General features: G+C 43.4%; 1 protein-coding gene across 2 annotated transcripts in view; it reads right to left on the reverse strand.

Annotated features, from left to right (window-relative positions):
• Positions 1 to 2,369, reverse strand: part of RAB5B (RAB5B, member RAS oncogene family) — a 46,292-nt gene extending 43,923 nt beyond the window's left edge. Inside the window, exon 1 of one of the 2 annotated variants that reach the window (XM_056562342.1) lies at positions 2,214 to 2,369. The gene's annotated coding sequence lies outside the window, so the exon portion shown is untranslated. Of the gene's footprint in view, positions 1 to 1,883; positions 2,153 to 2,213 lie in introns of those variants that run through there. The other variant, XM_056562343.1, reaches the window with a different exon arrangement.
• Positions 2,370 to 12,463: the final 10,094 nt, after the last annotated feature.

The following is a 12,463-nucleotide window of genomic DNA, read 5'->3' on the forward strand; positions in this document are numbered from 1 at the left end:
TAATAAGTACTGGCAGGATTAAGATTTAAAAGAAGTCATTTACAAATCTGTTTAACTTTCTGGCACCAGTTGATTAAAAAAAAAAAAAAAGTTTTCCACCCGAGTACCCCTTTAAACAGATTTGTAAATTACTAATATTTAAAAATCTTAATCCTTCCAGTACTTATCATCTGCTGTATAATATAGAGGAAATTCTTTTCTTTTTGAATTTCCTTTCAGTCTGCCCACAGTGCTCTCTGCTGACACCTCTGTCCATATAAGGAACTGTCCAGAGCAGGAGAGGTTTTCTACAGTGATTCTTTGGACAGTCCCTTTGCTGACACCCCTGTCCATCTGAGAGCACTGTGGTCAGACAGAAAGGAAATTAAAAAAGAAAAGAATTTCCTCTGTATTATACAGCACCTGATAAGCACTGGAAGGATTAAGATTTTTTAATATAAGTAATTTACCAATATGTTTAATTTTCTGGCACCTGTTGATTTAAAAAAATCCAATAAAAATGACTGTGTATGTGTATATATACATATATATATATATATATATATATATATATATATATATATGTGTGTGTGTGTGTGTGTGTGTGTGTGTGTGTATATGTATATATATATATATATATATATATATATATATATATATATATATATACACACACACACACCCATATATATATAAAATATGGAGTACCCTTTAATAGCCATGAACATACCCTTAGGCTAGGTCCATATCTGCGTAGGGGGCACCACTGAAGACTCTGCAGCGGCAAATGGTGTGGGACAGTCCAGACCCTGACAGACCCCCATTGACTTGAATGGAATCTCATTGACTTTAATGGAGTCTGTCACTTTGCTGCATTTTATCAAGGGAGGGAAAAAAGTTTTTGCTTTTTAAATATTTTTTTTTTTTAATTATTACAACGGAATCTACGACACAAATGTGAGCCCAGCCTTCCATTTTTTTTTCCTTATTAGACATAGGGCTAATTCACATGAAAGCCCCTGGTCTACAAGAGGCAGATCATCTGCACAATAACTAGAGATGAGCGAACTTACAGTAAATTCGATTCATCACGAACTTCTCGGCTCGGCAGTTGATGATTTATCCTGCGTAAATTAGTTCAGCCTTCAGGTGCTCCAGTGGGCTGGAAAAGGTGGATACAGTCCTAGGAAAGAGTCTCCAGACCACCGGAGCACCTGAAAGCTGAACTCATTTACGCAGGATAAGTCATCAACTGCCGAGCGGAGAAGTTTGTGACTAATCGAATTTACTGTAAGTTTGCTCATCTCTAATAATAACCCTAGAACAGGGTTAATTCTCATGAAGAATTCTGCCTTGATACAACGTAAAGCCCCAGCAGAGAACACTAGATGACGATTTGTGGGGGAGAATTTCCCATAGATGTCAAAAGGAAACCAAGGGAATGTGGGATTCAGTGGTCTCAATACTGCGGCCCTCCAGCTGATGCAAAACTACAACTCCCAGCATTCCCCGGACTGCCAATCCCATTTCAGTGGTCTCAATACTGCAGCTCTCTGGATGTTGCAAGACTACAACTCCCAACATGCCAGGACAACCAATCCCATTTCAGTGGTCTCAATACTGCAGCTCTCTGGATGTTGCAAGACTACAACTCCCAGCATGCCAGGACAACCAATTCCATTTCAGTGGTCTCAATACTGCGGCTCTCTGGATGTTGCAAAACTACAACTCCCAGCATGCCCGGACAGCCGTTGGCTGTCCGGGCATGCTGGGAGTTGTAGTTTTGCAACATCTGTAGAGCTACAGATTGGGGACCACTGATTTACATGGAGATCAGGGAGTATAAAAAAAATGAAATGCTGACTATAGGTTATTTCTGGTCACAATTCAGACGTTTTTCTTACAGTGGTGTGAATTAGTCCCTAACTGGACTGCAGATTTGTGCTGCATGGTCCCCATCATGGCTCCATAGAGTGATGCAGAGAGCTGAGTGATGTCCGCTCTGGAGGGACACAGGATGACATGGTGACAGCTGAAATGCGCATCACCTGAGAGCAACAGGACTGGGGGCCCTCGAAGAGACACATCCCCGGGGGCCACAGCCTCAGAGCCCGGGGGCTATCACACAGCGTCACATAGACGGAGCCGTGATGGGTACAGGGCAGGGCCCGACACCGGGGGACACTCCTTGTGAAGGAACCGGAGAAGAATCTGCCACATCCGGCGGAAATTACCTTATACCAGAGGCGGCCGAGCCCAAGACCCGAGTGCTCACCGCTCCTGCTCCGACTCGCCGAACGGTGAATGTTGGATTCCGGGGGCCTAAAGGACCTTCCTTGACATCACAATCATGTGACCGGGATCAGATGACGTCGCCGTACCACGTGACTACAGTCCGAGGAGCAGGGAAAGGGGCGGGGCTTAGTTTGGTGACGAGACGCGTGATGTTGTAGGGCGGAGACGTGTTTCTTGTCCTTGTCTATGGCTGCGTTCACACTGCGTTATTGGTCTCAGTTTCACTTGATATTTTTTTATTTTTTTGCCATTTCATTTCCCCCTCCTCTCCTAATAGCCATAACGTTTTCAATATTCCACCTACAGACCCACGTGAGAGCTTGTTTTCAATTACCCTGTATACGGAGATGTATATGGGCTAATTTTTTGTGCTGTGATCTGCATTTTTTTTTTTTTATCGGTACCATTTTTGTTTTGATAGGACTCTTTGATTGCTTTTTTAAAATAATTTTTTCGGGTATATCAGGGAACCAAAAATACCCAATTCTGGACTTAGGTATATATTTTTTTTACATGTATGCTATGGCCTGTGCACTTTAATTATTGATATATATTAGTGATGGACCGATTATCGGTTTGGCCGATATTTATGATTTTCTAAGTTATCGGTAACTGCAATTACCTTGCCGATAATGCAGGCGCTTTAAATCAATTAACTGCAGCAGCTTTTGCAGGGCCAGAGACCACCGCCCACGGCCGCTTCTCTCCCCCTGCCTGTCCTGGGGTCCTGAGTCCAACCACCGCCTCTGCCAGAGACCGCCGCTGGTGCCCCTTTGCCTCCTTCATCCCCAGTTTTATAATTACCTGTTCCCAGGGTCCGAGCTACTTCTGGCTCCCCCGCTGGGCCACTGATGGTAACGTCGCGTTGAGGACATCACTCGTCATTGCGCAGTGCACAGCAACAGCGCAGAAGTAGCGCAGACCCCGGGAACAGGCAGTTATAAAACCGGGGATGGGGGAGGCAATGGGGCATCAGCAGTCTCTGGCAGCAGCGGTGGTTGGACTGAGGACCCCAGGACAGGCAGGGAGATAGAAACGGGCGTCAGCGGGCGTCTCTGGCCCTGCAAAAACCGCTGCAGTTCATTGATTTAAAGCACCCGCAGAAACAGTTTATCGGTATACCCGCACACATACACACCCTCATTTTACCAAGGATATATGGTGGCGAGGGGGGGGTTGGGGATTAAAATGCACGGAATATTGGTATAAGTTATCGGCCTGAAAGTTTACAGGGTATCGGCTCTAAAAAAATCAATATTGGTCTATCCCTAATATATAATCTTTGTTTGAGGGTAAAATATATATTATATATATATATATATATATATATATATATATATATATATTACCCTCAAACAAAGAAGCTTTATTGAAAAAGCAAAGAAAATCACATACAAAATATGCAAAGTGAACAACTGAACAGGGTCTATGGACCCAGGTAGAACTGAACAGCCAGGTACAACCGGACAAAAGACATAAGTTAACTCACAGAGGCAGAGCATAGGTAACATACAAAATTCGGTGCCGCGCCACATAGTCACTGAAGGCAACGTAAACGTACAATATTGAATTAGGAAAGAATCTACACTTCCAGGGCTAAATACATTTTTTACATAATTTTATATTTATTTAAAATGGCAACAGGGGGTCGATTCAAATGTTTTTTAGGGAAGTAGGTTATTTACATTTATTAACTTTTTTTTTTTAGTTCCCATAGGGAATTGTTACATGTAATCTTTAGCTTTCAAACACTGAACAATGCTGCTCAATAGCAATTGATCAGTGTTATCAGTGCTCCATTAGTATAGGCTGCTGTGGCTGTCTGCACTAATGGAGTGGTGATCGGGCGGTGTAGAGGCAGGTTGGGGTCCTCCTGTCTTCCTTTCCACTGATCTGGACCCTGTGATTCAGTCCAGGGATGTGGAATTTGTATCGCCCAACACTCAGGACATGCAGTTGCGGGCGTCGGGCAGGTGAATCTTTCAGGCCCTTAGCCCTGCTTCGGGCAAGCAGGGCCGGACCCGAAAGCCCCCGACAAGCACTCAGAGGGGTGTATGGAGCGGGCTCCGGACTCGTGCCCGCTCCAAACTCTGCAGCCCCCGGCTGTTTTCAGTAGCTGGGGGCTGCCGCTAACAGCCAACATGCAGCGATCGCCGCGGCTGGCTATTAACCCTTTAGATCGCTGCTGTTAAAGCTGACAGCAGCGTCTATAGGAGCATGCAGGGTGGGAGATCCATTATAGAGGTAGCTGGAGGGGCTGTTTTCCTGGTGTCCCGTGGTTCTGTCATTGATAGATCCTGGCTGGACCAGGCTCTATCAATGGATCACAGAGCACACAGATCAATGGAGTTCAATAGAACTCTAATGATCTGTATGAGGAATCTAATGATTCCTCCTAAAAGTCCCCTAAGGGACTAATAAAGTGTTAAAAAAAAAAGTTTAAAAGACACACATTAACCCCTTCCATATTAAAAGTTAAAATCACCCCCTTTTCCTATATAAAAATATGTAAACATAATAAACATATTTGGTATCGCTTCGTGCGTAATTGTACAAACTATTAAAATATAACATTATGTATCGCGTACGGTAAATTACATAAATGTAAAAAAAAATAGCAAACCACAGAATTGCAATTTTTATAATATCCTAGAAACAAAGTTAAGCGATTCAAAAGTTAGATCAATACCAAAATGGTACAGATACAAAAAAACTGATTATGGCGCAAAAAATGAACCCTCATACAGCCTGGTATACAAAAAAATTAAAAAAAAAGCTACAGGGGTTACAAAATGGCAATTAAAAAAGCTCTGATTTTTTTTTTTTAATTTGTAAAACATGAGGGAGACTATCGAAATCTGGTTTTGCTGTAATCAGGCGGCCTAAAGTATCAAAATGACATGTTAGCTCAACCACAAGGTAAATGGTGTAGAAAAGAAAATCACCAGATTTGCTAAATTATCTTTTACTATTTCAATTTCACTTCACCAATATTTTTGTTTCGGAGCATATGTTATAGAAAAATTTAAAGGTATCATTATAGTAGGTAATTATGGCTATTACAGGGCGAGGAGGATAAAAAAACGAGAGTGTAAAAGCGAAAATTGGCCCGGACAAGTAGATCGTCATGAGGGACAAGTAGATTTTGCTCTGTTTTAGTCCCGTGGACAAGTAGTTTTTTAATTAAATTTCCACACCCCTGTCAGTCACTATGGTCACGATCAGCCCGCTCAGCTAGCCAAGATGAGATTTTCAGGTTTTAGACGCCACAATCTAATTTGATCGGCAATGTCCGGCATTAGCCTTGGATTACAAATGCTGATAGCAACAGAGACCCACCCTGGATTCTCTGTTTAGTAGTTTTATTCTTCAGTCTCCTGCTCTCATATGCTTAAATACCCATTGTATCCCCTTAACACATAGTGACAAAACATCACCTGTTTGATGGTCAAGAAAATGTTTTGAAAGAGATGAAACATTAAATCTACAATGGGGTAGTTGACCACGTTTTTGCATACAACAAAATTTAATGGTCCGTAACGGAAATGGAGACAAAAACATGGTGTCAGTTAGGGATCGACCGATATCGGTTTTTTAGGGCCGATACCGATAATCGGTGGAGGTTAGGGCCGATAGCCGATAATTTATACCGATATTCTGGTATAAGTTATCGGCTATTTATCCCCCCGCGACACCGCTGCAGATCATTGATTTAAAGCGGGCGCTTTAAATCAATGCACTGCAGTGGCTTTTGCGGTGCCATAGGCCGCCACCGCCCGCTTCTCTCCCCCTACCTGTCAGGGTGGTCCGGGCCATCCATCGTTCCTGTAGTGTCCGGGGGCGTTCCGGGTGAAGGGTGAACCGGTCCGGGCTGTCGTCCTTCTCCGGCGGTCATCTTCTCCACTCCGGGCAGGCTCCGGCCTAGTACGCTGCATAGACGCCGCTGCGCAGTGACGCCCGTGCGCAGCGACGCACCTGACGTCACGGCGTAGCGGTGTCTATGCAGCTACTAGGCCGGAGCCTGCCCGGAGTGGAGAAGATGACCGCCGGAGAAGGACAGCCCGGAACGCCCCCGGACACTACAGGAACGATGGATGGCCCGGACCACCCCCATTACGGGTAAGTTTAATTTTTATTGACTCGGAGAGTGGGGGAGGGGCCCGACCGGTATAGCGGTATGGGCAAAAATCCATACTGGTATACCGCCCAGCACTATGGTGGGGGGGGGGTGCGACGCGGTGCGGTGGGTCGGTCGCGGTGCGGGTCACGGTGGGGGCGGTGCGGGGCATTATCGGCAAGGTAATTGCCGATACCGATAATGCCCAAAATCGTGATTATCGGCCATACCGATAATCGGTCGTTATTTAGTGTGAGTGTGCTCTACATCAACCAATCAGAACAGACTGAATTATATCCAGTGCAGCTGAGGAAATGAATGCTGTGCTTCTATGGGTGCAGAGCACTGTACAGGGTGATTAATAAAGGAAGGCTCAAAGGTCTGTATTTAAAGGAGAACTCTGATACTAGACTTCTACAGAAGATGTCTGATCGCTAGAGGAGCGACCTCTGGGACCCCCACGATCTCTGGCCCAACACCATGGCTTTCTGATAATTTATGTTCAGAGCAGCCATGATCAACATGCCCCCTCCATTCAAGTTTATGGGAGAGACAGCTACAGAGTTCATGTATCTCCCATAGAGATATATGGAGGGGGCATATTGACCACTGCTTCAGGCTGTGGTCAACAGTGAACCAGAATGGAGTGGAGATCCATATGTGCATGCAGACTACCGGGGTATTGGGCAGGAGATCACAGGGGCCACAGTGGCTGGACCTCCTGTGGATAGGGGATAAGATGTCTAGGACTGGAGTTCCTCTTTAAAGGGAATCTGATAACAGCCTCACCAGTACTAACCTGTCTATACAGGGTAATAGTGCGGGTGATGGTAAATCGAATGCACTTTACCTTTCCGTTGCATCGTTTCTAAGACAAATAGGTGCATCCAAGTATACATATATTTGCAGGATTCCCACAAGCAGATTTAGTTGTGGGATTCCCGCTGAGTGTATGAAAGGGGGTAGGCTCTCCGCAACAGATTTTTGGCTGCGGAATTTCCACTGTGAAAAATTTGCTGCAAGCTCCATTAACCTGTCCAGGACGAAGGGTGTACCTGTACGCCCTGAACATTTCCATTCACCGCCGGTATCTGGGCGGTGAACAGAACAGGATGCCTGCTGAAATCGTTCAGCAGGCATCCCGTGGCAAAGCCAGAGAGGGTCCTGAGACAGTCAATTTGCGGCGATTCCAGGTCATAAGGGTCTCCAGTGACCCAGAATATAAGGCTGCTCGGGGATGTCCGAGACAGTACCGATCACATTGAAGGGATAGGAGTGAGGTGGAAGGGTTGTAGTTTTGCAACAGCTGGAGGCACACTGGTTGGAAAAGACTGAGTTAGGTAACAGAACCTAACAAGGTTTTCCAACCATTGTGCCTCCAGCTGTTGCAAACTACAACTCCCAGAATGCATGGTCTGTCAGTGCATGCTGAGGGTTGTAGTTTTGCAACAGCTGGAGGTTTGCGCACCCTGTCTCTCCCCCCCCCCCCCCCCCCAATGTGAATGTACATTGACACAGGCAGGTTTACAGAGAGTTTCCACATATTTTTCGCCGCAGCCCAAACTCCCAGCAGTAAACTCGCTGTAAGTCCACCTGTGTGAATGTACCCTAAATACCCCCCAAAACGGAGCCTCCAGCTGTTGCAAAAACACAACTCCCAGCATTCCCCGACAGCCACTGACTGTCCAGGCATGCTGGGAGTTTAGCAACAGCTGGAGGCACCCTGTTTCGGAAATACTGCCGTAGGGTAGCGGAGGCAAGCGCCATGCTTGTATCCGAGTCCACCCCTATACAAATCAACTCATTTAGTCCTCAAATGCGCTTGTCACTTTTACATTGGAGCCCTGTCATATTTTAAGGCAACAGTTTAGGGCCACATATGGGGTATTTCCATATTCGGGAGAAATTGCGTTACAAATTTTGGGGGGCTTTTTCTCATTTTATGCCTTACGAAAAAGAAAAGTTGGGGTCTTCACCAGCATGTTAGTGTAAAAAAAAAATGTTAATTTATATATATTATTTTTTTTTTTTTTTTTACACTAACCTGCTGGTGTTGCCCCATACTTTATTTTCACAAGAGGTAAAAGGAAAAAAAGACCCCCAAAATCTCTAACACAATTTCTTCGGAGTACGGAAATACCCCATATGTGGACATAAAGTGCTCTGCAGGCGCACAACAAGGCTCAGGAGTGAGAGTGCCATGTACATTTGAAGCCTAAATTGGTGATTTGCACAGGGGTGGCTGATAGTTACAGCGGTTCTGGCATAAATGCAAAAAAAATAAAACACCCACATGTGACCCCATTTTGGAAACTACACCCCTCACGGAATGTAACAGGGTATAGTGAGCCTTAACACACCACAGGTGTCTGACAGATTTTTTTGAACAGTGTTCTGTGAAAATGAAAAATGTTTATTTGCACAGCCCACTGTTTCAAAGGTCTGTCAACCGCCAATTGGGTGTAAATGTTCACTGAACCCCTTATTACATTCCGTGAGGGGTGAAGTTTCTGAAATGGGGTCACATGTGGGGGTCCACTGTTCTGGCAGCATGGGGGGCTTCCATTCCAACATAATTTTTCACTCCAAAAGTCCAATGGCGCCTCTTCTCTTCTGAGCCCTGTAGTGCGCCAGCGGAGCACTTTACATCAGAAGAAATGGTGTTACAAACTTTGGGGGTGTTATTTCTCATATTACCCCTTGTGAAAATGTAAAAATTAGGGGTAACACCAGCATTTTAGTGAAAAAAAAATAAAATTTTTAGTTTTCACGTCCAACTTTAGCACTGTACCCCTTGTTACGTTCCTTGAGGGGTGTTGTATGCCATGTGTTTTTTTCTGGTCTGCTCTGGCACCATGGGGATTCCTAAATGCGACATGACCCCCAAAAACCATCTCAACAAAATTTGCTCTCCAAAAGCCCAATGTCGCTCCTTCCCTTGGTAGCCCTGTAGTGCACTCGCAAAACACTTTACATCCACATGAGGTCGCTCTTTACTTGAGAGAAATGGGGTTACAAATTTTGAGGGCCTTTTTCTCCTTTTACCCATTGTAAAAAAAAAATAAAAAAGGGTCTACAAAAACATGCGAGTGTAAAAATATGGAGATTTTCTCCACTTTGCTGCTATTCCTGTGAAACACCTAAAAGGGTTAAACTTTCTGAATGTCATTTTGAATACTTTGAGGGGTGACGTTTTCATAATGGGGTATTTCTAACAAAGACTCTCAAATTCACTTAATTTAGGCCTTATTTAAATTCACTTAAAAATTCAGATTTTGAAATTATCGTAAAAAATTGCTGCTAAACTTTAAAGCCCTCTAATGTGTTCAAAAGGAAAACACTTCAACTTTATGTCAGTAGACCTATTGTATATGTGAATCAATATATAATTTATTTGGGATGTCCATTTTTCTTATAAGCAGAGAGCTTCAAAGTTAGAAAAATGCTAAATTTTCTAATTTTTGATGACATTTTGGAATTTTTCACCAGGAAATGATTCAAGTATTGACGAAAATTTACCACTAAAAGTAGAATATGTCAAGAAAAAAATTATTTCGGAATCAAATTCATAAGTTAACCCCTTAAGGACTGAGCCCTTTTTCACCTTAAGGACTCGGCCATTTTTTGCAATTCTGACCACTGTCACTTTAAACATTAATAACTCTGGAATGCTTTTAGTTATCATTCTGATTCCGAGATTGTTTTTTCGTGACATATTCTACTTTAACTTAGTGGTAAAATTTTGTGGTAACTTGCATCCTTTCTTGGTGAAAAATCCCCAAATTTGATGAAAAATTTGAAAATTTTGCATTTTTCTAACTTTGAAGCTCTCTGCTTGTAAGGAAAATGGATATTCAAAATAATTTTTTTTTTTATTCACATATACAATATGTCTACTTTATATTTGCATCATAAAATTGATGAGTTTTTACTTTTGGAAGACACCAGAGGGCTTCAAAGTTCCGCAGCAATTTTCCAATTTTTCACAAAATTTTGAAACTCGCTTTTTTTCAGGGACCAGTTCAGGTTTGAAGTGGATTTGAAGGGTCTTCATATTAGAAATACCCCATAAATGACCCCATTATAAAAACTGCACCCCCGAAAGTATTCAAAATGACATTCAGTAAGCGTTTTAACCCTTTAGGTGTTTCACAGGAATAGCAGCAAAGTGAAGGAGAAAATACACAATCTTCATTTTTTACACTCGCTTGTTCTTGTAGACCCTTTTTTTGCATTTTTGCAAGGGGTAAAAAGGAGAAAATTTTTACTTGTATTTGAAACCCAATTTCTCTCGAGTAAGGACATACCTCATATTTCTATGTTAATTGTTCGGCGGGCGCAGTAGAGGGCTCAGAAGGGAAGGAGTGTCAAATGGTTTTTGGGGGGCATGTCACCTTTAGGAAGCCCCTATGGTGCCAGAACTGCAAAAAACCCCACATGGAATACCATTTTGGAAACTAGACCCCTCAGGGAACGTAACAAGGGGTAATGTGAACCTTAATACCCCACAGGTGATTCACGACTTTTGCATATGTAAAAAAAAAAAAAAAAATGTTTTTACCTAAAATGCTTGGTTTCCCTAAAGTTTTACATTTTTAAAAAGGGTAATAGCAGAAAATACCCCCCAAAATTTGAAGCCCAATTTCTCCCGATTCAGAAAACACCCCATATGGGGGTGAAAAGTGCTCTGCTGGCGCACTACAGGTCTCAGAAGAGAAGGAGTCACATTTGGCTTTTTTGAAGGAAATTTTGCTCTGGGGGCATGCCGCATTTAGGAAGCCCCTATGGTGCCAGGACAGCAAAATATAAACACATGGCATACCATTTTGGAAACTAGACCCCTCGGGGAACGTAACAAGGGGTAAAGTTAACCTTAATACCCTACAGGTGTTTCACGACTTTTGCATATGTAAAAAAAAATAAAAAAAATGTACCTAAAATGCTTGGTTTCCCAAAAAATTTACATTTATACAAAGGGTTAAAGCAGAAAATACCCCCCAAAATTTGAAGCCCAATTTCTCCCGATTCAGAAAACACCCCATATGGGGGTGAAAAGTGCTCTGCTGGCGCACTACAGGTCTCAGAAGAGAAGGAGTCACATTTGGCTTTTTGAAAGCAAATTTTGCTCTGGGGGCATGCCGCATTTAGGAAGCCCCTATGGTGCCAGGACCGCAAAAAATACCCACATGGCATACCATTTTGGAAACTAGACCCCTCGGGGAACGTAACAAGGGGTTAAGTGAACCTTAATACCCCACAGGCGTTTCACGACTATTGCATATGTAAAAAAAAATAAAAATAATTTTACCTAAAATGCTTCTTTTCCAAAAAACTTTACATTTTTAAAAAGGGTAAAAGCAGAAAATACCCCCCAAAATTTGAAGCCCAATTTCTCCAGAGTACGGCGATACCCCATATGTGACCCTTAACTGTTGCCTTGAAATACGACAGGGCTCCAAAGTGAGAGCGCCATGCGCATTTGAGGCCTAAATTAGGGATTGCATAGGGGTGGACATAGGGGTATTCTACGCCAGTGATTCCCAAACAGGGGGCCTCCAGCTGTTGCAAAACTCCCAGCATGCCTGGACAATCAACGGCTGTCCGACAATACTGGGAGTTGTTGTTTTTGCAACAGCTGGAGGCTCCGTTTTGGAAACCATGGCGTACCAGATGTTTTTCATTTTTATTGGGGAGGGGAGGGGGGTTGTATAGGGGTATGTGTATACGTAGTGTTTTTTACTTTTTATTTTATTTTTTGTGTTAGTGTAGTGTAGTGTTTTTAGGGTACAGTCACACGGGCGGGGGTTCACAGTAATTTCTCGCTGGCAGTTTGAGCTGTTGCAGAAAATTTGCTGCAGCTCAAACTTGCAGCCCGATACCTACTGTAATCCTCCGCCCATGTGAGTGTACCCTGTACATTCACATTGGGGGGGACCTCCAGCTGTTGCAAAACTAAAACTCCCAGCATGCGCTGACAGACTGTACATGCTGAGAGTTTTAGTTTTGCAACAGCTGTAGGCACACTGGTTATGTATCACGGAGTTTGTGACCTTACTCAGTGTTTCAAAACCA

Source organism: Hyla sarda, chromosome 2 (assembly GCF_029499605.1).
Source record: "Hyla sarda isolate aHylSar1 chromosome 2, aHylSar1.hap1, whole genome shotgun sequence".
Lineage (NCBI taxonomy): Eukaryota > Metazoa > Chordata > Amphibia > Anura > Hylidae > Hyla > Hyla sarda.